Source organism: Callithrix jacchus, chromosome 11 (genome assembly GCF_049354715.1).
Source record: "Callithrix jacchus isolate 240 chromosome 11, calJac240_pri, whole genome shotgun sequence".
In the NCBI taxonomy this organism is placed as follows: domain Eukaryota; kingdom Metazoa; phylum Chordata; class Mammalia; order Primates; family Cebidae; genus Callithrix; species Callithrix jacchus.
In genome coordinates, this window is record NC_133512.1 from 22,685,626 (window position 1) to 22,709,199 (window position 23,574).

Here is a 23,574-nt window from a genome sequence, read left to right on the forward strand (position 1 = left end):
GTGATCATTCGCTGCAGAGCAAGAAACAACGAGGCGCCGCAGCAGAGCCTCATTTATTTTAGAGTTTTCATTCCCAAACAAGACAGAATTGAGTATCCTCTTGCTAGTAAATTATCTGGAATCATTGGTATAATGCATGTTGCTTAATAAAGACTGCAAGGCTGCTACAAAGTCAGAAATTCTGTCCAGAAATTGATTTGGTCTCTTCCTTCTTTCCCACTTTGTTAACTCACTCCCCAATTTACAAACAGCACCACTTCTCTGTGCCTCTTCTATACGGCATAGCCCTGCAGCCCTGGAAACATGACCACTGTCCCAAATTGGGTGTCTATCATGTTCTTGCTTTTTCAAAACAGTTTTATCACAAATGAACGCAGTTCTAAACAACATGCTCTTTCATTTTGTTTGATTTTTATTGTTTTAGTTTAGGTGGTCATCTTACTCCACTGGACCCTACGCTGGTGAGATTACCCATGTTTTGTCAAAGTATAATGAATTCACTTTCTGGGCTGTAGTTTCTTTTGCTTTCAAACAAACAATGATGGGAATTACAGGCCCCCTTCCTCCTGCTTTAGCTAACGGCATTCTGTCCTCCACGGTGAATTTTGCAGATGGCTCACATCACCGCATGCAGTGTCAGGCCTCACGCAGTAGTTTTCTCCAACATCAAGGTAGTTCCCCCACGAGGGAAGTGAGGACTGCCACAGCTGTGAAGGCTGCTTGGTGAGATGGGAGCGATTTTAATAGGTCATAAACAATGTTATTGCTTCTCTCACTTGGAATCGCTCTGCAGAAAACAGAAACGGTCATGTTATTTCTCAGGAGTGCATTTCGTTAGCTCTAAGGTGATATCATCATATCAACATGGTCTGTACTGCTGGGAGAGAGGGTGACCCCACAATTGGCTCAGGGGCCCAACACAGAAGGATCCTGTGGTCAATTGCATTTCTCTGGGTCCTGAATGAATGTAACGTCAGCCTCAAATCGCTTTCCATATGGTCTCAATTAACAAAATTCAGCAAGAAAATGAATGCCGTAAGCACTGGAGGCACTGAGCATCCTCTGGAACAAGAGCTGGGAGATCTGGCCTGGTCCTAGGTTTGTGAGCCATGTGCAGTGTGCCCTGGAGCGGCCCTTCCCCTCTGGCCTCAGTTAGCTCATCTGTAAACTGAGGACACTGGACCAGATGGTCTTCACTAACGTCCCTTCCAGCTCCACAATTCCAGAATCTTTCAACTTAGAAAGAAACCCAGAGAGTAGAAACGTGACTGGCGAATTCCAGGGTGGGAAAAGCGTTCCAGCCGGTGGCCTGCACTGCATGCATATTCATGGTGCTCGCAGCAGCCAGAGATGCCCCATCACTTTATTAATCTGCTTCACTGAGCCGAGGTTTGGGTTGGAGGTAGACCAAGACTAATTGGCAGGTGATGGGAACTTCAATTTTCCTTTCTTCCCAACAAACAACAAGATCCACTGCCTGGTCCAGCCTGCCAACATGCATTTTGCAGTAACAAAGGCTCTCTGAGGCAGCTTCAAGCTATACGGACTCTCCAGATTCTAAAGTTAGAAGGTGAAAGCGATCGTCTGCACCTGTTCCAGGATTGAGGATGGCCTCATCTCACAGGACAGGAGCTCACCCCTCCTCCTGATCTGAGGAACTCATGAGGGCTCTGCTCCTCAATAATGGGTAGGACCTTGGGCAAATCCTAAACCCCGGTACAGTGAGGGGTGGGCCCAGAACCTGGAGTCTGTATAGCTCGAAGCTGCCACAGGATGGCAGGTCACTCTAATGCACTGAGATCAGATAACCTGTCTATAATAGAAGGAACACACATAGATACATAGATACCTATTCAGAGATATGTAAATGCATATATGGGAAAAGAAGTTCGTATCCAGATGCGGCCTTCCTCCACATCTGGGGTATCATCAAGTCCCTTCTCTGTGCTGGACTCAGGCTTTGAGTCTTCAAATGCCAAGGTTAGCCAGGTGGTAATATTATATAACACATGGAATATACAAGTATTCCATTCACAGATGAGGAAACTGCATCTTAAAGACAATAGTAACTTTTTTTTTTTTTTGAGACGGAGTCTCACTCTGTTGCCCAGGCTGGAGTGCAGTGGCGCAGTCTCGGCTCACTGCAACCTCCACCTCCCAGGTTCAAGCAATTCTCCTGCCTCAGTCACCCAGGTAGCTGGGATTACAGGCCCGTGCTAATTCTTTGTATTTGTGTGACTAATACACTACACGTGTTATTAAGAAAGTTAATACTCTGGGAGGCTGAGGCGGGTGGATCACGAGGTCAGGAGTTTGAGGCTAGTAAACAAGAAAGTTACTACTGTCTTTAAGATGCAGCATTTCCAGGCACTGTGAGCTTCCAATTTGCCACTGGCGTGATTTTTACATGCCTGCATGAAATAAAGACCAGACAGTTGGGGTGGCTTCGTCACACAGAAAAATCTGCAATGATTCTGTGGAAATGAGCTGAATAATGTGTAAATGACTCATCTAGAAGGAAATCGGACTTTTTAATAGGCAGGCACAGCTATTTTCTCAGTAATTCAAGGTAAATATTTTATAGAATGACCACAACGCTCTCACCGGTTCCCAAACATTAGAAAAATCATAAACCATAAGGGGTCCCCCAGTGCCATGCACAGTAGTGTGTAAAATGTGACTCTGTTTTATAAGTGAGAAAGAAGGACAAGTTGAAAAGACATACAGCTGTTTAGATTTCAATTTGGGGAACCAAAGGTATCCGCCTCATAGGACAACTCAGAGTCTGGTGAAAGGCGATAACCGTGTTATGACAGCAGAACAAGGGGCCAGAAGGGAGGAAAGCACAATGTGGTGGCTGCCTCCGTCTTCCCTCCCTTCCTTCTCCCTCGGTCCACGTGGTCAGGGAGTGGAAGGCAGGCGTCATGAGCAGTGCAGGGTCAGAAATAACCAGGTCCATGCAAGTTTGTGTCTTTCCACAATGTCAGACTTTACTGATGCTATTTCAGTCACCAAAGCCAGGAGCTCCATGGAGTTCCCAAGGCCGTATTCTCCTTAGTACCTCTCGTTCATTCAGCAGTCAGAGCCACGGGCACACAGGCCCAAGCCACTCCGTGTCAGTCAATAGTGCCAACCACATGTAATCGTATGTTTCATCAATCTATAAATGTCACAGGTTCAATATTCCATTAAAAACAAAGTAATATTTAACAGCAAGAGGAAAATGAGATCAGAAAAAGGGTTAAGGAACCAGTCCAGGAGGAAAAGAGGCCTGTTCTGGCCAAGTGCTCCATCAGTCTTGGAAGGAAGAGTCTTAGAGGTGGCAGAGCCTTCAGCAGTAGATGCCAAGCTCTCACCACAAGCAGCTGCAAGACAGTGTCAGTGAAGATGACCGTTTGGAGCTGCCAAAGGCTTAGTGTTTGTTTGTTTGTGTCCTTCTCTGGTTGCAGGTTGTCTTCATTTTTTAATCTGTGCATTCCTGTTTTTGTTTTATTGTTTATTCTTTTTTATTTATTGATTTAAATAAAACATCCTTGTTGGCAGAGTGTTTGTGAAATATAAAATGGAGTGTTTTCTAGGCTGGACTTAGTTGCTCCATACAGCAGCAGGGAAGAGGCGGATGTCAGGCCAAGTGCCTTCCCGGGACAGCGCTAAGCCACTGGCCTCCAGGGTGGTGCTAGACCAGCCACCTAGGGTTCCAGCTGAGATTCTGGAACGAGGCTGAGCTTTATTAGCAGATTTTCTGGGGTCAGAATGTCTCGGCAAGGTGACAGGAGAGCCAGGTGGCTCTGTCCTTGGAGATGCGGGGGGCAGTGAGGAGCCGCAGGTGTTCAGTCTCACTGGATGGCTGCCAGGCTTGTGCTCGTTGTGCCGTGAGGAATTGAGGAGCCCACTGTCAACAGATCAATCTGCTCCACCCTCCTGCTGCGAGCCTGAAACAGGGCACATCATGAAATGCCAGGCAGAGATGCGTGCCGAAGCCTTTCACAGCAGTATGCCTGTATCTGTGGATAAGGAAGATCCTTTTCTTCACCCACAGAGGTGAAGAAGAGAGACATGACTTATTGCAATTTTTTACCGCTCACCCAGACCCCCTCAGTTTTGCGTTTTCCTGCTTCCTCCTCTTTGTCCTCCCCACCACACCCTCTCAGGCCTTTCTCCTTCCACCCTTCTTTTCAGTTTTTCTCTCTTTTAAAAATATAATCACCAGCATGGTCCAGTGAGAACGCTGGCCTTGGGCACACATGGGCTGGAATCCCGACTCAATTCGAGGTAGCCGTACGGTCACAGACAATTGACTTCCCTGCGGCACTGTGGTTTCCTCACGTACAAAAGGAAGATGACCAGGCCAATGACCATCGTGGCAGACTGCAGATGTGTGGGAGACACTGCTGGCTGCGTCATCACAGGGCTGCTACTCGCACCTCCCCAGTCACTGGTGTTACGGCAGCTGTTTCCCCACTGAAAGTCACCGCCCCTTCCTTTGTTCCCACTGACCACCTGGGATGTCTCTTGCACCTGTCCTTGAGGACACAGAAGGGAGGCGTGCCTCTGCTGAAATGACACATGGTTCAGAGGCACATGGAGTCACTAAATCCAATCACACATCCTTGAAAGCAGAGGTTTCCCACCTCACATTCAGCCCATCATGTTCTTATCATGGGGACAGGTTACCCGATGCCAGCCAACCCCACCGGGCACGGCGCCTCTGCCACTGTGAGTCCCAGGAGCAGTCAAAAATGCAGATTTTAGACATTGCTATGTAGGTTCTTATTTACGATAGGAAAAGCTGTAAAAGCAGGGGGTTAGCCCTAAGCGGTTGTAAGGAGGGGTCACAGGCACACACCTGGCAGGTTCACAGTGATCAGTGAGCGAAGGAGAGTGTGGCAAGGCCAGCATGAGGCCTGGTCCCAGTGAGTGCTGGTCACCAGAGCTCTCCCTTCCCTGTTCTCATTACTTCTTCTTCCTTGCCCATTCAGGAGTAAATAACAACAACACAACAACAAAAACAAACAAAAAGTGCGAAATCAGAAAAAAATGCACAAACCCAGCATTTTCCTCTCCATATGTATCTACTGTATCTGGTCCAGCTTACAACTTAGACTCCCTTAAGATAGAGACTGCCCTTCTGGCTTGTCAGCTATAGCAGACAATAGATTATCAACACCCCAGCCAACGTCAGCACCAAGGAGACTTTAGGAGTGACCCTGAGGGTCCTGCCCAGGGGTGTCTTCTAGAAATGCATCTCCATCTTTTGTTGAGTCTGTGGACAACTTTTGAAACAACTTTTTAGTAGTACATGGGCCACAAATCATATAATAATGTAAATATTGTTGAATTTCCTGAAATGAAAATATTGCACTGTGTTCCAAACTCATCCCATTCCAGTCAGAGACCAAAGGAAACTGAAGGTAGAGAAGACTCCGAGTGAGGGAGCAGGGCATCTTCCCTCACGGCTTGGTTTTTCCAGACTGGGTGAAGGGAGGGCTTGTGGCAGGCCCAGCCACCATATAGCCTTGTGGCTTCAGAGCCTGATGCCCAGGTAGGAGCCATCTGGTGACAGGCACAGGAGGCCTGTCGGCAGCCAGAGGCAGAAACATGGGCAGAAAGCAGGAGACAAGGGCGCGCTCCACGGGAATTTCTGGCCAAATCCGTAACAATCTGAAGAGCCAAATAAATTATAATGGCAAAAAATTATATAACCCAGTAGGTAGACAGGATTCATGAGTCCATAGTGACAAATACACGAAATCGAAAGCACTTCCTTCAAATTGAATGGCAACTAATAATTACGGAATAAAGGATGGAAAGGTCACATGTTGACCCTCACCCTAATGGGCATGCTGCCGGCACCTCTGCAGAAGTCAGGGCCTCAGTGCCTGCTGTTCTGGTGCACTCTTCACCACGCACACACTTTGTCATTGTCATATTTTAAACCATTTTATGGAGGACTTTTAGAAAGCTGTGCATATTTCACGTGTCCATCCCGACGAGTCTGGGGACACCTGTGCAGCCTAGAAACCATCACCTCCATCAAAGCCACGAACACGTCCGTCCCCTCCCCAAGTTCCTCCCACCCCTTTGCTATTATTATTACTATTTGGTTGGAGATTTCTTTGTGCCAAGAACACTTACTGTAAGATCTACTCTCATAGTGAATTTTAAGCACTCAGAACAGAGCTGAGCTGACAAATGCACCTTGCTGTAAATTGGGTCTCCAGAATGTATTCAGCCAGCACAGCAGAAACTGTGTGCCCTTGACCATCTCACCCTCACTCAGCCCCAGTAACCACCATTCTACTCTCTGCTTCTGAGTTTAACCACTTCAGACTCTGCCCGCGAGATCATACGGAATTTATTTTTCTGTGCCTGGCTTATTTCACTTAATATAATGTGCTCCAGGCTTATCTGCGTTGTCACAAAAGACAGGATTTTTTTCCTTCTTGAAGGATGAGTCACATTCCCTCGTGTATGCGCACCACGCTTTCCTTTTCCACCATTTGTCAGTGGGCACAGGTTGATGCCCTATCTCTGCTGTTGTAGGCAGTGCTGCAGTGACTGTGGGAGTGCAGGTGTCTCTGGATACACTAATTCCATTTCCTTTGGGTGTACAGTAGTGGGATTGCTGGATCACGTGGCAGTTCTATTTTTAATATTTGGGGAACCTCCATGATGTCTCCACAATGGCTGTACCAAATGTATTTCCACCAAGAAAGTAAAGAAGTTCTCTTGTGTGCATCCTTGCACCATTTACCTCTGTTTTTTCAATGCCAGACATCCCAACAGGTGTTAGGTGGTAGCTCCTAGTGGTTTTGATTTGCATTTCTCTGGTGGTCCATGATGCTGGGCACCTTTTCATGTACTCCTGGGTCATTTGCATGCCGTCTTTGGAGAAAACTATGCATAAAGTACTTCTGCTGAATGCTGAGCTGTGACAGACATCCCAAGGAAAAGTGCTTGTGCTAAATTTGATTTACAAGCAAAGCTAGCCAGTTTTTTCATGGAACACCAATTCCACTTAAAGAGCGAATGACAGACAAACATGTTATTTACACTTGGGTATTAGGCAGACATGTGCTCTGAAATAAACAAACTGGGCCTGTTGCTTTAAGGAAAATAACTAGTTTCCAATGAGAAGATTCAAGCTTTCTAATGAACACTAAAATTTTGGAAAACCTGTAGTTCACTAGGGACTCAAGATACAGAGGCAGCCTCAATTGACTTTGATTTAACAATTCCCACCCCTCGGAGAGTACCAATTTATTAACAAATTAATGTTTTTGAAGAATCTGCCAAGAACACAAATGCTTCTTCCAAGCATACTTGTCTAAATGAAGCAATTCTTAAACTTTTTGATCTCAAGAGACTTGTTCATTTTTTTAAATTATTACGTAAAGAAGATTCCAGCAGGAGGAAAGGGCACTGCCTGGAATTTTAGCAGCCAGTAGCCGGAAGGAGCAGAAATGGGATCTGAAGGCAGAAAGGCAGGCCTGATCCCAGAAGGAAAGAAACTCAGGGCACAGAAGAAACAGCTGTGGATGGTTTCAGAACTTCACCAAGCAGTTCCTCAATGTGTCCGCTATGCTCCTCTGCTTACTCGGACTGTTCTCTGTGATGAGATCCCCAGAATCATTCCTTATCCCATATTTATCTGGATCAAGTGAAACCTGAGCAGCACAGAGATCACAGACAAGGTCCTTCCCATTTGGACACACTCTGCTCCCGGTGTCTGTCCTCTCAAGTCACCACAAGCCCATCACCCTCTCACCAGAGCTCCCCTTCATCATCATCATTACCCAGCTGCTTCTCTTGTTGGGAGCAAGCTGTGCTAGCTGGAGTACAGCAGCACAATCTCGGCTCACTGCAATCTCTGCCTCTCAGGTTCAAGTGATTCTCCTTCCTCAGCTTCCCAAGAAGCTGGGATTTCATGCATGTACCACCACACCCCGCTAATTTTTGTATTTTTAATAGACACAGGGCTTCACCATGTTGGCCAGCATGATCTCAAACTCCCAATATCGGGTGATCTGCCCGCTTTGGTCTCCCAAAATGCTGCAATACAAGTGTGAGCCATCAAGTTCAGCCTGGATTTTAACGAACCTTTTCAAAACCACACACACACACACACACACACACACACACACACACACCCCTCAGTTTTAGAGCAGATAGCCATGTGCCCAACTGAACTACACGCAGTTGACAGGGCCCATCATCACAATTGGACAACTCACGTTGGAGACCCGTGAAGGGCAGTAACAACAATTCTAGTTGTGATCGCTTGGAAGGGCATGCAAATGTCACAGAAACGAACCATAAGAAAACTCCATTGCTCCTGGAGTTGCATTCCCCACCTGTGAGTGCAAATACAAACTGAAGCAACCCTGTTACTTGGCTTCAAGACTTGCTTCATCTTAGCAGAGCGGGCAACACATGGACTTTTTTTCACATGAGCCATTTTCCTCTGTTGAACTTACAGTTCTCCGAGAACCTGAGAATTACAATGACAGCATTATTTACAAGCTGCGATTTGATAATGTGCCACTTAATGTTTTACATGATTATTTTGCATTTTGTGCTCTGCTGGGCTTTGTTGTTGAAGCTCCACATCAAAAATAGCTCCACACGCCCCTGTGTGTCTGCAGAATGACAGCCCGTGCAATTCCCTGAGGCTGGGAGGGACAATGAGCCTTCTCCCCACGTGACCCCAGATGGGGCTTTCAATGCTATGTCAGTGCAATGTCTGTCTACAGGAGGACACCTATGAGGAATTTCCATAGGTTTCTAGGGTTATTTGTAAGTAAAACAGTAATAGAGGTGAGGATGGTGGGAATAAAACACCTAACCTTTAAATGACAGAGATTGTACCAAACAAAATGTATTCAAAAAAATTACTAAAGACTCCAAAGAGCTTAGGTTATGTGATTTAAGTCTATCAGTACTTGCTGAAGTAGAAATTAAAGGTAAGAAACTTTTAAAGTATGTATTAATTCATATAAAATAATAACTAATTATATGTTAACATAAATTAAAAATTATTTTAAAAATAATTTTTAAAAGAAAATTTAGTAAGGGAAGTGGCATTTTTAGGTTTTTACAAATATCTCTAATCTGTTGCTGTATGCTCTCAAGGTTGAAATATTTACTACTCAAACATAGTAGTTTCTCCAAGGTTCCTTGCAATGTGGTACATGAAACATGTCAATTAAGGCTTCTGATTCTGTCAAGTTCACATCAATTCCAGTTTGAACAGATCTTTTACTCAAGCAGCATGTTTGTAACATGCTACATAATATTATAAAATGTTACAAAATTTTGTAACAAAATGCACTGGTCATTTGGAAAAGACTGAATCCTTGAGTTATGAATTTTTTCAAATGTTGTCACAGTTCATTGTTAGATACCCCAAATCATATATGTTCACGCCACTGCTTATCTCATCAGAGAATTCAGTAGGTCTTGGGAAACTGTCAAGCTCATGAGAGCAGACACAAGTTTTCCAAAATCTAATTTATTTCTTCATAAAATGTAATCACTAATGTTTATTTATTAATCAAAGTCAAAATGGGAAATAAAATATTTACCAGATTATTGCACTAATACCTTTTCTGCTCTGATTCATAATTTAGGATTCCTAGCTGACAGAGATAGCAGGCAGCCAGCTGTGGTCAAGTTTCCTTTCCATATTAGCAGTTCTGTGTTGAAAAATGTAGTTTATTTTCATCATGTGAGCTTTTAATGAGTCCTAAGTAGAGATTGGCCATTTGTAGTTGAGCCTTCTGGTATCTTCAAATATCTGTAGTGTGTGTTTGGGGAAAGAGCTCTCCTTTTCCCACATAGAAGAAAACTCAGTGCTTCCTAAGACTACTGCATTACTGTCTTCCGGGAACTTCTCTTCAGAGCTCTTTTTTTTTTTTGAGACGGAGTTTCGCTCTTGTTACCCAGGCTGGAGTGCAACGGGGTGCAATCTCGGTTCACTGCAACCTCCGCCTTCTGGGTTCAGGAAATTATTCTGCCTCAGCCTCCTGAGTAGCTGGGATTACAGGCACATGCCACCATGCCCAGCTAATTTTTTGTATTTTTAGTAGAGACGGGGTTTCACCATGTTGACCAGGATGGTCTCGATCTCTTGACCTTGTGATCCACCCGTCTCGGCCTCCCAAAGTGCTGGGATTACAGGCGTGAGCCACCGTGCCCGGCCTTCAGAGCTCTCTTGATACAGATATACTATTTCCTAGATCACACAGCGTTTTAAAATTTGCTGTTTGTTTTTGCCAGGTTACAACCTTGCAGTAGTTTCTGGGAAAGATACAGAGGAGTAAAGGCAGAGGTTTCAAGGCTCTCACTGGCATGGGTGGTTTCCAAGCCCTTGGCCTTAAATTCACGTGATGAATATTTTTGTAAAATTTACAAAAATAAAACCATTCCTTTTCTACACTATCAAAAAGAAATAAAATTTTGGTCAACCTTAGTAAAAAAAAAAAAAAAGAACTGAATATTTCTACTCTCTCTATAAAAGTACTATGAATTGTCATTATATCAAAAGCAGTCAAAGACTGTGGGAGGAAAATGCCAGCTGCCCTGTTTGGTGGAGGGGAATTGGCACAGCAAGGCAGGCTCTCAGCTGATCCCCATCACCATTGCTGCACCTGCCGGCCACGTGTGGAAGGTCTTCTGCGAGTCCTCCCCTTGTGGTCTCCTTTGCACTCACCAGCAGGATTTGGGTACTTCCATTTCTAAACAGTCTTTGCGTTTTCCTCTTTCGTCTGACACACAGATGCCTACATGTCACTTTTGTTTTCTGAAAGTATACAGAATTCTCCTTTGCAGACACTGTGGCCTTTAAAGCCCCTGTCTGATTTCTAGTTTCGTGTAATGACATCCACCACCGTCATCACCCTTCACTCCTCATACCCCAATGGTTTGCTATTTCCAGAAGCTGTTTCTGCTGCCCAGGATGTCTTTATTGCCATCCATCCCATAGGAGTTGGCTCACAAAACCCCTTCTCTATAAAGTTTCCACAGACCCAAGCATCCTCCTCCCCTCAACCAAACTAGCTACATGCTCACCTAACTCTGCTAGGGGATCTGTGGTAGCTCCTGCCTTTATGTTCACTCATGTGACTGTCTCTCCCTAGGTCGTGAGCTTCTGCAGAAAACAAACTCTTTACCCTGCACAACTAACACAATGGTTTGTAATTAAATAATATTTATCATTTAACTTGAGAGATTAGCAAGAGCTATGTATGGTTCTAGGACCTCCTTGGGTAGAAAGATCAAGGAGCCAGAGAACCAGAACTACGCAATTTTTTCCTGGGGGAAGCTCAATTATATTTTGAGTTTACTGAGACTTTGCATCTTTGAATTTCAGAATAGTGGAGGAGGAGAAACCGGAGAAGTAAGAGCCTCTTTCCTCTGGTTTCACCATTAAGGGTGACGCAGAGCCGCCTCCTTCAGACCATGACCCGAGTTTCAGGTTAAGTGAGGAGGCTTCAGCAAAGCGATCTCTCCACATCCCTCCGAGAGAGGACTGTGCAGATTGCAATGGCAGGAGGCACGCCTGGCCATCTGAGAGCCATGACTACAGCTGCCTCCAGATGATTTCCCGTGGTGCAGGCCTTGTAATGTGGAGGCCAGCGTATAGCACAGTCTATTTCCCAACCCCGGCTCCTACTCCTGCAGTCAAAGAGCCTGGACTTGGGCTCTGAGCCCTGTCCAAGGATGAGAACCGGAGGCAGCACTTTAGGTTTTTGTCCAGGTTTGATCATGAATGAGTAGGAGGCCCAGTAACTACCTTCCCCATAAACAAAAACATTTTATTTGCTCCTCAAAAAGCAGGAATACGGGAGGAAGTCACTCTTCTCTCTCTACTAACACCACCCTTTGATTCCCTTCACTTTGTCTCCTTTGCTCCTCACGGGTTGCAGTGAAGGGAAGTCCTAGGGTCACATAGTTTGCAGGATGCAGGGCCGGTAGGTGCAAGGCTCAGTTAAACACTTAACAACCTGGACAGAGAAAATCAGGGGCCCAATGGGACCTCTGCTGCCATCATTCCAACCTCCTTATTGTCAAAACTAAAAAATATTCTTAAAATCTAATTATAAATCATTTTATATTTTCTGTGATAGAAGAAAATAATGGAAGTAGATAAAGTAAAATTTAAAATAGGCCTCAAATGGTGGGATTTTTTTTTTATTGATGATAAAAAAATAATGCATGTAGAAAAAAATACAACAAAAGAAACTTGGAAACATTTTTTCAAGTTGAAATAAAAGGTTGAATCATCCATCAGGGGCCCATGTTCTTTCTCTCTGTTTTTTCTTTGAGGCTCAGGCACAGAGCCTCAGTACACAGCCTCCAGAGGGCTATCCTGATTCTAACCACAGTATTCCAGGAGAAAGGGGGCAAGGCCTGGGAAGGGGTGTGTCGGCTCTTCAGAGCCCTTCTTGGAGGTGGTGTCCACATGCCACTCATGTCCCATCAAAGTGACTCACACGGCCACACCTCACTGGGAAGTAGAGTCTACTCTGGGTGGTTGTTCACCCAGCTAAAAATTCCAAATGCATTATTATAGAGAGAAGGGAGGGCAAGGGAGAGTCCCAGTGGCCTCCAGCACAGGGTCAAATCCCAAGGACAATCTATATTAGGCCAGCAGCGGATAAGGATGAAGATGCAAATGGAAGAGACTAAGAGGAATTGTGCAGGGAAGTCAGGGGATGCAGCAGCCCAGCCAGGGAGGCCCAGACACAGAGACTCTTAGAGGGAAAACAAGGCTGCTGACGCCAGGAGAGAATTCAGGGAAAAAGAAATATTTGGAGGGTTTTTAAGTGAAGTTATACCATAGGGTTTGCAGCGTATACCCTCCACACTGAACACCTACAAAATCCCTGATAGAGTCCTTTTGTCTTGTTAATGTGGTTGTGTCTTCTTAATGTGGTTTGGACCTGTGTGGGCAAAGATTTGGGGAGGCCCGTGTCAAGGTGCACTGAATCATTGTGCTTGAAACACACCAGAAACTGCCTGTTGTACTGCAGGGGATGATCGGTATAGAAAGATATACTCATTCATCCCTGAGTGAAGAGATTTCCCTGGACTGGTCATGATGTATTAAAACAAGGCATGAAGAATGTCTCCAGCCCACATGGGCTGCCTTCTTGCTGGCTGGGAGTGGGGTTCCCAGAACTACATGTGGAGGGTGTTATGTGTCCCCATGTTCTCCGCCTTTCTCATGGCCCTCCTGCACCAGTTAAGAAGGAAGAGCCAGGTGCAGTGGCTCGTGCCTGTAATCCCAGATATGCAGGAAGATGGCCTAAGGCCACAAGTTCAAGACCAGCCTGGGACACATAATGAGACCCTGTCTCTAAAGGTGGTTTGTGCCTATAGTTCCAGTTCCTCAGGAGGCTGAGGTATACGTGGCAATTGGTTACCATTCAAGGTGACATTAGTGAAAGTTTCCCTGGAGATTGGGGTGTGGTTGTCTTTTGATTCACCCTACTATGCCATAGCCCATGTTTGTCTTTCGTGGATTCCGTGGTTTTCTGTGGAAACTGAGAAAAGCGTGAGTTTGTGCTGCTGTCTGGCATCACAGCGGCCTGAGGTCTGAAAAGACAGTCCCAACCTTAGGAATACTCAGGCAGAAACAATGACATGAAAAAATACAGACTTAGGAGTATAAAACCACAAATCAGAAATCAAGAGCAAAGGGAGCTGGAGAAGGCAGGGCGGAGTAAAAGCACGTCTAGAAAGATCTGGGGTCCGTGGATCAGCGTATCTCCTCTGAGGCATCAGCTCCAGTCAGCTGGGAACCACAGCCTGGGGTTGCTGCATGGAGGACCAGCAGACACCAGGATACCCCATCACAAATCTAAGTTAAGGGCATAGATGGCCTGGATGGCACTAAGAAGTCTGAGGTCTGTCTAAAGGGGCTGGTTTCATAACCTGTGCCAAATACATTCAGTGATCTCAGGGTCCCAGGGGCTGCTGTTGACTAAAAATTAAGCTGAGACATGCCTCTCTTAAAAGCCGGCCAGAGGCGATGATGAGTTGAGTGTGGTTCCTGGGCTGTGTCTGCCTCCCGAATAGCAGTGCAGAGCAGGCACAGGTTCAGGAAGAGCCCCCAGGACGTGTAGGCTGGGAGGAGAGGCTTCCAGCTGCCTCTGAAAGGGAGTTTTGCTCTTTCCAATTTGCTATTCTTTCTGTGAAAAAGTTTAAGTCCTTCTGGAGCTGGGCTGATGGCACATGAGTGTCACCAAGTGTCATTCTGTAAGTGCTCTCTGCAAATTCCTAGAGCTTCTCCCTCACGCCCCAAGGGAAAAGCAATTTTTATTGTTCCACTGTGATCCATGAATCTTATCCCCAGTATCTATGAATCCTGACTGTTGGACTTCAAACCCTCTGGGTCCCTTCTCAAAGAGCTCCATGGAAAGCAAGCTCTTGATGGCTGCCCTGATGCCTCAGGTTTCTTGAAGCTTCTACTCAAAATGGTCCCTATCCTAATGGCATGACTTTAGAAATGTAAGTTTTAAGCTTCTGCAAGTCAAATTCCCCCATCTTCCCAAAACAATTTCCTAAGGACAAGCTTCCTGGGATCCCACATTCCCCTTCTTTCTGGCTATAGGCCCCATCCAGGCATGACTTGATTAATTTCTCACAAATGCTCCTACCCTCTCTCCTCACCGCTCCTTCACTGGGGCCATGCGTCTGAGCCATCTTCCAGCAGCTCCTGGTATCTGACATTCATTGGCTATTCAGGTTACTCTTCCCTCCATGGCCATGAAGCTATTTGGGTTTGTGCTTCCTCATGTGAGGTTAAAGGAGACAATATCTAAGAACATAACGCTGAGAGCACTAGCAACCACGGGTGGACTGTGAGAAGGAAGCCAATGAAACATATTGAGGAGAAATGTGCACAGAAGCAAGCAGGTGGCTTTGCAGGAGTCGGGGAGAGGAACATTTCGAGGAGTGCATGGTCTGGGTCACACACCAGAGGGATGGCATGGAAGACAGGGACTGAAAAGTGTCTACTGGATAATTCTACCAAGCAAGACAGCTGGGCACAACCACAGAAGAACTGCCTCAAGGGGAAATTGTGTACCCAGTAGTCAGGTGGCATCCAGACATCAGCAAGACCTAGTGGAAGGTGCTTTGATTTCACAATCGCTCAAGCTTGGCCAGAAGCTGGCTCTATCGTTTACTAGCAAAGTATTGTCCCTGGGTATGTCAAGGAGGGTGTCGCCAAAGGAGATTAGCATTTGGGTCAGTGGACTGGGAGAGGCAGACTCACCCTCAATCTGGGTAGGCACCGTCTAATCAGCTCCCAGCACAGCTAGGATATCAGCAGGGAGAGGAACGTGGGAGGAGGAGCCTGGCTGTCTTCCCTCCTCCATCTTTCTCCCGTGCTGGATGCTTCCTGCCCTCGAACACTGGACTCCACGTTCTCCGGCTCTTGGACTCGGGCTTACACCAGCGGTTTGTCAGGCGCTCTCAGGCCTTCAGCCACAGGCTGAAGGCTGCACTGCTGGCTTTCCTACTTTTGAGGTTTGGGTACTGGGATTGCCTTCCTTGATGCTCAGCTTGCAGATGGCCTATTGTGGGACTTCACCTTGTGATCGTGTGAGTCAATAGTCCTGAATAAACGTCCTCTCATATATACGTCTATCCTATTAGTCCTGTCCCTCTAGAGAACCCTAACACAAAAGAGTTGTGAAAATGACCGTGGGTGTCTGCCCTCATCCTTTCCCTCCTGCTCAGTTGTATGCGCTCAGTGTTACCTTCCGTGGCACCTGCTCACCGTCATCCCGTGGTGACAGGCGTGGGTAATTTCATCACAGAGGATCCTGCCCGTCACCTCAGGTACCGCCTAGGAAGTAAGATGGCTTCCAGCGCAGATCCTGCACCTGCCAAAGGTGAAAGGAATCAGCTCCCCGAGCCTGAGATGCAAAAGGCCCGGTCCCGCGGCCCCTCCTCCTCTCCCGCCCGCTGCCTCCCCTCCTAGACCTCCGGCTCCCCGCCCTCGGGGCATCCTGTCTCCATCCGCAGCCCAGTGCCCTCCATTCCCACTGCCTCGGGGACAGCTTCCACGGGACAACTCCCACATCTGTGTCTCTCACCCCTGTCTCCGTCCTGAGGCCGACGCGTGGCCACTGCGCACACAGACCCAGCACGGGACCCTCGCCTTCCCCGCGCCCGGGCAGGAGATGGGCCCCAGGCCGCCCCGCAGCTGGCACCCGCAGCCCTGGGCTGGCTCCGCACCCGCGCCTCGGGCTTCCACGGCGGACCCGGGGGCGCCCCTCGCCCTGTCCTGCTCCCTGGCGGCGCTGAGAGGGAGCAGGAGGGAGGAGTCGGGGAGAGGAGGCGAGGGAGAGCTGGGCGGAGGGAGGAGGCGGGTTCCCGCGGCGGCCGCGCAGACGGAGGGTCCGAGAGCGCCCCCTGCCGGCCGAGGCTCCCCGTTCACCCCCGGCGCGATCAGGAAGGCAGGACCCATGTTCCCTGCTCCCGGGGCTAGCGGCTCAGCCCTGCGCCACACACACCGGCCCGCGGGGCCAGGTCCCCGCCTCCAGGCTCACCTTCGGCGCCCGCCAAGGTCCTGGCGGCTGCGGCCCGGACGCCATCCAGGCCTCGCCCGCCAGCAGCCGCTCGGGTCCACACAGGGACGAGCTCTATTTCTTGTCCCGCCTGAGACTCGCCGGCGCCCAGGGGACCCCCACGCTGCAAGGGGACGGGGCGCTCTGTGTAATGCTGCGGAAGAAGGCGAGCTCTCTTTTCCACCTGTCTCATCTCAGTGTGAACAGCGGCCTGAAAACAGGCCTGCTCAGGGACTTCCGAGGAGCTCGGCCAACGCGGGTGGCCCCGACATCTTCCCAAAGTCAGCCTTCCAAACACGCTTCCTTTTGTCACAGACGGACCCATCTCCACGTTACAAGGCATCGCGGCGTCTCCTATTTTCATAAACGTCAGTCTGTTCTTAAAGAGTGTAGCGGCCCTCGGTTAAATCTCAGCAAACACTCGCACCTGCGAGGCCCGCCCCGGAGCCCGCGCCCTGGAACGCCGCGGACCGCGGGTGCCCTCTGCGGGTGGCGCGCGGCCTGCGCAGCGCAGCCATCAGGCCCTCAAGTCCCGAAGACCCAGCGCGTCCGAAGTGCTGGCCCTGCAGGAGGGAGCCCAGCTCCTGCTCACTGCCTTCCCACGTCCTGTAAGTGGCCCCCGCCCGGGCCTCTGTGGTCTGGTCTGAAAGCAAGAGTCTGAGCCAGGTTGTCCCAAGCCTGCCGCCCTTCCACATTTTCTGACAACGAGGTAATCAGTCACGTGCACTTGCCAAGGTCTGGGCACCAGGCTCTTTGACACATGGTGTAGACGCAGCAAAATCCCATGAATAGACTCAGCAAAATCCCATGAACCCCTATGCCCTTCGTATCAATAAAATATCAGCAACTTCATTCTGAATTTTCGACCTCAGGTGAGACTGGAGAGAAAGCTGTGACAGAGAAGGCCACTGGCTGAGATTCACGACCACATGCGTGGCCCACTCTTTCCTGCTTCTGAACCCTGGAGGGAATAGAGAGTCCCTAGACAGAGGCACTCACACCTGCTGCACCCTGCGGTGCAGGCTGTACACGATATGTAACATGACACTGACTGCCTGTGAGATCTTGACAAGTTGTTTTGAAGACGACACTTTGCTAAGTCCCTGAGGGTCACTGGGTCTCAAAGAAGCATGGCGTGGCTGGTTCTGTCTGCCACATGCCCACTGTGTGACCTCTGAGTCTACTCTACTCCTTCAGTGCTGAAAATAAAGAAGGAGTTTTACTAAGGACCAGTAAAACCGGGTGCCAAGCCAGAACTCAAAGCCCAAGCCTCCAGGCTGACCCTGCAAACTGAGGCTTCAGGCTCACCTCAGATTCCAAACTGGCCCCAGAACCAGACCTACTCCCATGGTCCCAGACTTCAGGAATGCCCCAACTATCAGCTCCTCTAGTGCCAGACTTCAAATCCCCCCACCATGACCCTAGGCTCCATGTCTTCTCCAACACCAAGTGGACCCCTCATTTGGGGGTAGGGGGGATCTTAAGATGTAACCCTCCAGCTACACACTCAGGATCCAGGCCCTCCCCTATAAACCCTAACACCAGGCCAGTCACTAAAGACTCAGATTCCAGGACCACTCCCATGGAACTAGGCTCCAGGCTGGCCCAGTGGACCCAGGCTCCAGGACCTTGCCTGGGGATACAGTTTTCTGGCCCAACACCATGGCTTCAGACACCAGACCTGCCCCCATGGGCCGGCCAGATGCCAGGTTCCCCAAGTTAACCCTAGTGTGAGGTCAGCCCACATAGATTCAGTACCAGGTTAATCTCCATGGACACAGACACCAGGTCCCCCAGCACCAAGTCATCCCCTTACAGACTCATGCTTAAGTTCCACTCCAGTACCAGATCTTCTCCTGTGAACTCAGGGTTCCAGCCAGGCCCTGCAGACATGGGCTCCAGGTCTGCTTCTGAAAACCCAGTCAAAAGACCTGCTGTAGTGGATCCTGGCACCAGGGAAGTCCCCTGGAAATCCAAGATACAGGCTTATCCACCTGATGACACAAAACCAGGCCAAACTGCCTGAAAACTCCAGCAACAAGCCTATCCACTGATCCCCACCAAGTTGCCCACCCAAAATCTCTAGATGGGCTGACTGGTGAAAGTTTTTCACTGTCAAAGCCAGGATGTAAAGACTACAAGAAGTGCCTACTTTTTCAAATGCACAGATACCAATGCAAGGCAAATATCACAAGTAATCAGGGAAACATGACACCACAAAAGGAAAAAAAAAATAAAGTAACTGATTTAAAGATACGGAGATCTACCAACTGCCTAACAAAAATCTCAAGAGTCATGTTAAAGAAGTTGAGTGAGCTATGGAGAACACAAATTAACAACTAAACCAAATCAGGAAAACAATATGTGAACAAAATTAGAAGTTAAATAAAAAGAGAAAGCCATTAAAAAAAACTGAAATGCTGGACCTAAAGAACACAATGACTGAACAAAAAACCATTAATAAAATGATAGCAGTACCTCCATACCTAACCAATAACTATTTTAAAGGTAAATGAATTGAAATCTCTAATTAAAAGATGTAGAATACCAAATGAGGGGAAAAAAAAAGATCTAACAATATACTGCCTATAGGAGATTCAGTTTAGCTTTAAAAACACACAGAGGTGAAAAGTGAAAAAATGGAAAAAGATACTACATGCAAAAGGTGACCAGAAAAGAGTAGAGTGGCTAAAGTTAGACAGACAAAATATACTTTAAAACTGTCATAAGAGACAAAGAAGTTTACTGTACAGTGATAAAGTCATCAATTTATTAAGATACTAAACAATTATGATATGCGCCCAACATTGGACCACCTGTGTATAAAGCAAATATTAATAGAACTGAAGGGATAAATACCAAACAATGCAATAATAATAAAAGGCTTCAACAACTCACTTTCAACAACAGACAGACCATTCAGACAGAAAATCAATAAGAAAATACTCGACTTGAACAACACCATAGACCAAATAAATCTAACAGAAATATACAAACATTCTATTCAATGGCAGCAAAATATACATTTTTTTCAAGTGTACTCACGACATTCTCCAGGAAAGATTGTATGTGAGGCCTCAAAACAAGTCTTAACAAACTTAAGAAGACTGACATCGTATTAAATATCTTTTCTGACTATAATGGTATGAGAGTAAAAATCAAGAACAAAAGGAAAACCAGAAAATTCACCTATAGATGGAAATTAAACATACCCCTGAACAAGCAATTGGTCAAATACAAAATTTAAAGGGAAATTTAAAATATTGTGAGACAAATAAAAATGAAGACACAACATAACCAAAATTTATGTGATGCAGCAAAAAGTTTTAAGACAAATGTTCATAGCAATAAATGTCTACATCAAAAAAGAAAAATCTCAAACAAACAAAGGTTGCATCCGAAGGAACTAGGAAAAGAAGAAAAAGCAGTCCACACTTAGCAGAAGGAAAAAAATAACAAAGATCAGAACTGAAATTAATGAAATGGAGACTATGAAAACAATAGGAAAAATCAATTAAAATAAGTTATTATTTTTGAAAACATAAAATTGACAAACCCTTAGGCTAACTAAAAGAAAAATCTCCAATAAATAAAATTATAAATGAGAAAGAAGACATTACAATAAATACCACAGAAATAAAAAAGATTATAAGAGACTACTATTAAAAATCGTACTCCAACAAATTGGGTAACTTAAGAAATGGACCCACTGCTAGAAATGTAACAGCCTGCCAAGAGTGAATCGTGAAGAAATAGAAAAATCTAAACAGACTAATGATAAGTAAGGAAATTGAATCAATAATCAAAATCCACCCATCAAAGAAGAGCTCTAAACCAGATGGCTTCATGGGTGAATTATACTAAACAGTTAAAGAAAAATTAACACCAATCCTTCTCAAACTATTCCAAAAAAAGACTTAAGAAGACAGAATACATCTAAACTAGTTTTACAAGTCCAGCATTACCCCGATACCAAGGACACTAGAAGAAAAGAAAATTAAGGCCAATATTTCTGATGAACATAGATGCAAAAACCCTCAACAAAATGCTAGCAGAGGGAATTTTACAGTACACACATGTACCAGCCGGGTTGGTCTCAAACTCCTGACCTCAAGTGATGCATCCGCCTTGGGATTACAGGTGTGAGCTCCCACACCTGGCTCAATACCTTTTCTTGATAAAAACTCTTAAAAATTTGATATAGAAGGAACACATCTCAATAAAATAAAAACCATATATGGCAATCTCACAACTAATATACTCAAGGGTGGAAAGCTGAATGTTTTTTCTACTAGATCAGGGACAAGACAAGGAGATCCATTCTCACCACTTCTGTTCCATATAGCACTGATGTCCTTAGCTAGAATAAGTAGGCTAAATAAATGAATAAATAACAGGCATTCAAATCAGAAATGAAGAAGTAAAATTGTCTCCATTTGATGTCATGGTCTTATCTATAGAAAATCCTAAATATTCCACCAAAACATGTTAGAACTAATAAACAAATTCAGTAAAGTTGCAGAATATAAAATCAACATATACAATTTAGCAGTGTTTCCAATACCAATTACAAACTAGCTAAAAAGCAAGAAAAAATCCAATTTTAAATAGCTACAAAAAATAAAATAGGAAGAATTTCACCAAAGAAGGAAGTGAAAGAGCTGTACACTGAAGACTATAAAACACTGGTGAAAAAAATTAAAGAAAATGCAAATCAATGGGAAGTTATTTCATGTTCATGGATTGTTAGAATTAGCATTGTCAAAATGTACATAGACTTCAAAGTTATCTACAATACAACTTCTATCAAAATTCAAACTGCATTTTTCAAAGAAATAGAAAGTCCTTAAATTTGTATGGAGCCACAAAACATGCTAAATAACCAAAATAATCTCGAGCAGGAAGAACAGAGCTAGAAACATACTACCTGATTTCAAAATATACTACAAAGCTTTGGAAATCAAAATAACATGGTGCCCACTTAAAAACAGAAATATAGACTAATTGGCCAGGCTAGGTGGCTCACGGCTGTAATCCCAGGACTTTGATAGGCTGAGGCAGGTGGATCACTTGAAGTCAGGAGTTTGAGACCAGCCTGGCCAATGTGGCAAAACCCCATCTTTATTGAAAATACAAAAATTAGCCAGGCAGTGGCAAGCACCTGTAATCCCAGCTACCTGGGAGGCTGAGGCAGAAGAATCACTTGAACCCAGGAGACAGAGGTTGCAGTGAGCCAAGATCGTGCCTCTGCACTCCAGCCTGGGCGACAGAGCAAGACTCCATCTCAAAACAAAAAGAAAAAAGAAATATAGACCAATGGAACAGAGCAGACAGTTCAGAAGGGGAGGGATAGCAGGGGATGGGGGATAGGGGATGGCTAACATAGGAGAAACACCTAATGTCGATTCCAGGGGGATGGATGCAGCAAATCACCATGGCATGTGTGTACCTATGTAAGAATCCTGCACGGTCTGCACCTGTACCCCAGAACTTAAAGTATAATAATAATAATAAAAGAAAATCCATGTATTCATGGTTGATTGATCTTCAACAAATGTGCCAAGAACACACAATGGGGAAAGGACAGTCTCTTCAATATATGCTGCTGGGAAAACTGGAGTTCCACATACAGAAGAATGAAATTAGACCTTCATGTCATACTAAATAAAAAATAAACTCAAAATGAATTAAAGTCTTAAATGCAATACTTGAAACTGTAAAAGTCTTAGAAGAAAACATAGGAAAAATCTTCTTGACATTGGTCTGGGCGATGACTTTTTTGTTATGATGGTGAAAGCTCGAGCAACAAAAGTGTAGACAAATGGGACTGCATCCAACTACAACTAAAAAGCTTCCGCACAACAAAAGAAACAAGCAACAGAGCCAAGAGACAACTTGCGAAATGCAAAAAAGAATTTGCAAACCATACAGCTGATAATGGGTTAACATCCAAAATCTACAAGGAACTCAAACAACTCAATAGCAAGAAAACACATAACCTGATCTAAAAACGGGCAAAGGATCTGAAAAGACTTCTCAAAAGAAGCCGTTACGCGTGTTTACCCAGTGGCTCAGAAATCTGCCTTGGACTAGAATAAAAGGACTGCAGGAAAATAATTGAGAAGAATACTGTTTATCTTCACTGACAGATTTTCTCCATGATTTTGCTTTTATGTAAGCAAGCTATGAAAATTACTTGACCCCTGTTGGCTTTAGTTTCTTTATCTGAGACAGTAAGAAGTCTAGGAAGATAATTCAGAGTCTGACGGCTGCTTTCCGATCCCAGTTTTCCCAGTGGTCACACCCGAGTGTGCAAGGCCCTTTACCTCCCTGAAGGGGGTATCAAATCCATGCAGATACTGTCAACTTCAAATATTTGAACCAACTGAGATGAATGTGAACATTCTTTAAAAATTGAATGGCAGCCTGGGTGCATGGCTCATGCTCATAATCCCAGCACTTTGGGAGGCTGAGGCAAGCAAATCACTTGAGGTCAGGAGTTTGAGACCAGCCTGGCCAACATGGCAAAACTCATCTCTATTAAAAATATAAAAAATAGCCAGGCGTGGTGATGTACCTGTCGTCCCAGCTACTTGGGAGGCTGAGGCATGAGAATCACTTGAACCCGAGAGGCAGAGGTTGCAGTGAGCCAAGATTGCACCACTGCACTCCAGCCTGGGTAACAGTGAGACTCTGTCAGAAAAAGAAAAAAATTAGAGGCAATGTACAAATAATGTCAGCTTCACTTGACTCTACAAAGTCCCTTCCAGACAGAATCTTTCATTTATTCATGAAGTATTTTGAATGCCTATGATGTGCCATGAACCACGTTAGGCCACGTTGCTGTGATTATCAGAACAAACACAACTCTGCCCTTATAGTGCTTGTGCAGCAGTGGAGGAGAAACACATTAAATAACTACACAATTATTCTTGTGATCCTGTGACACAATCACTTTTCTTCAGTATTCTTCCTTCCTCTAACACCATGT

At 45.7% G+C, this 23,574-nt stretch overlaps 1 long non-coding RNA gene across 2 annotated transcripts; it reads right to left on the reverse strand.

The window, feature by feature from the left end:
* Positions 1-394: 394 nt before the first annotated feature.
* On the reverse strand, positions 395-16,342 carry LOC144578333 (uncharacterized). 2 transcript variants are annotated; one of them, XR_013523881.1, is made up of 4 exons: positions 16,110-16,342; positions 15,791-15,896; positions 8,355-8,491; positions 395-787 (listed from the first exon to the last, which is right to left on the reverse strand). It is a non-coding gene; the product is annotated as an uncharacterized LOC144578333 (long non-coding RNA). The 2 variants fall into 2 exon arrangements; XR_013523880.1 differs by having other exon boundaries at positions 15,771-15,896.
* Between the last annotated feature and the right edge of the window lie 7,232 nt (positions 16,343-23,574).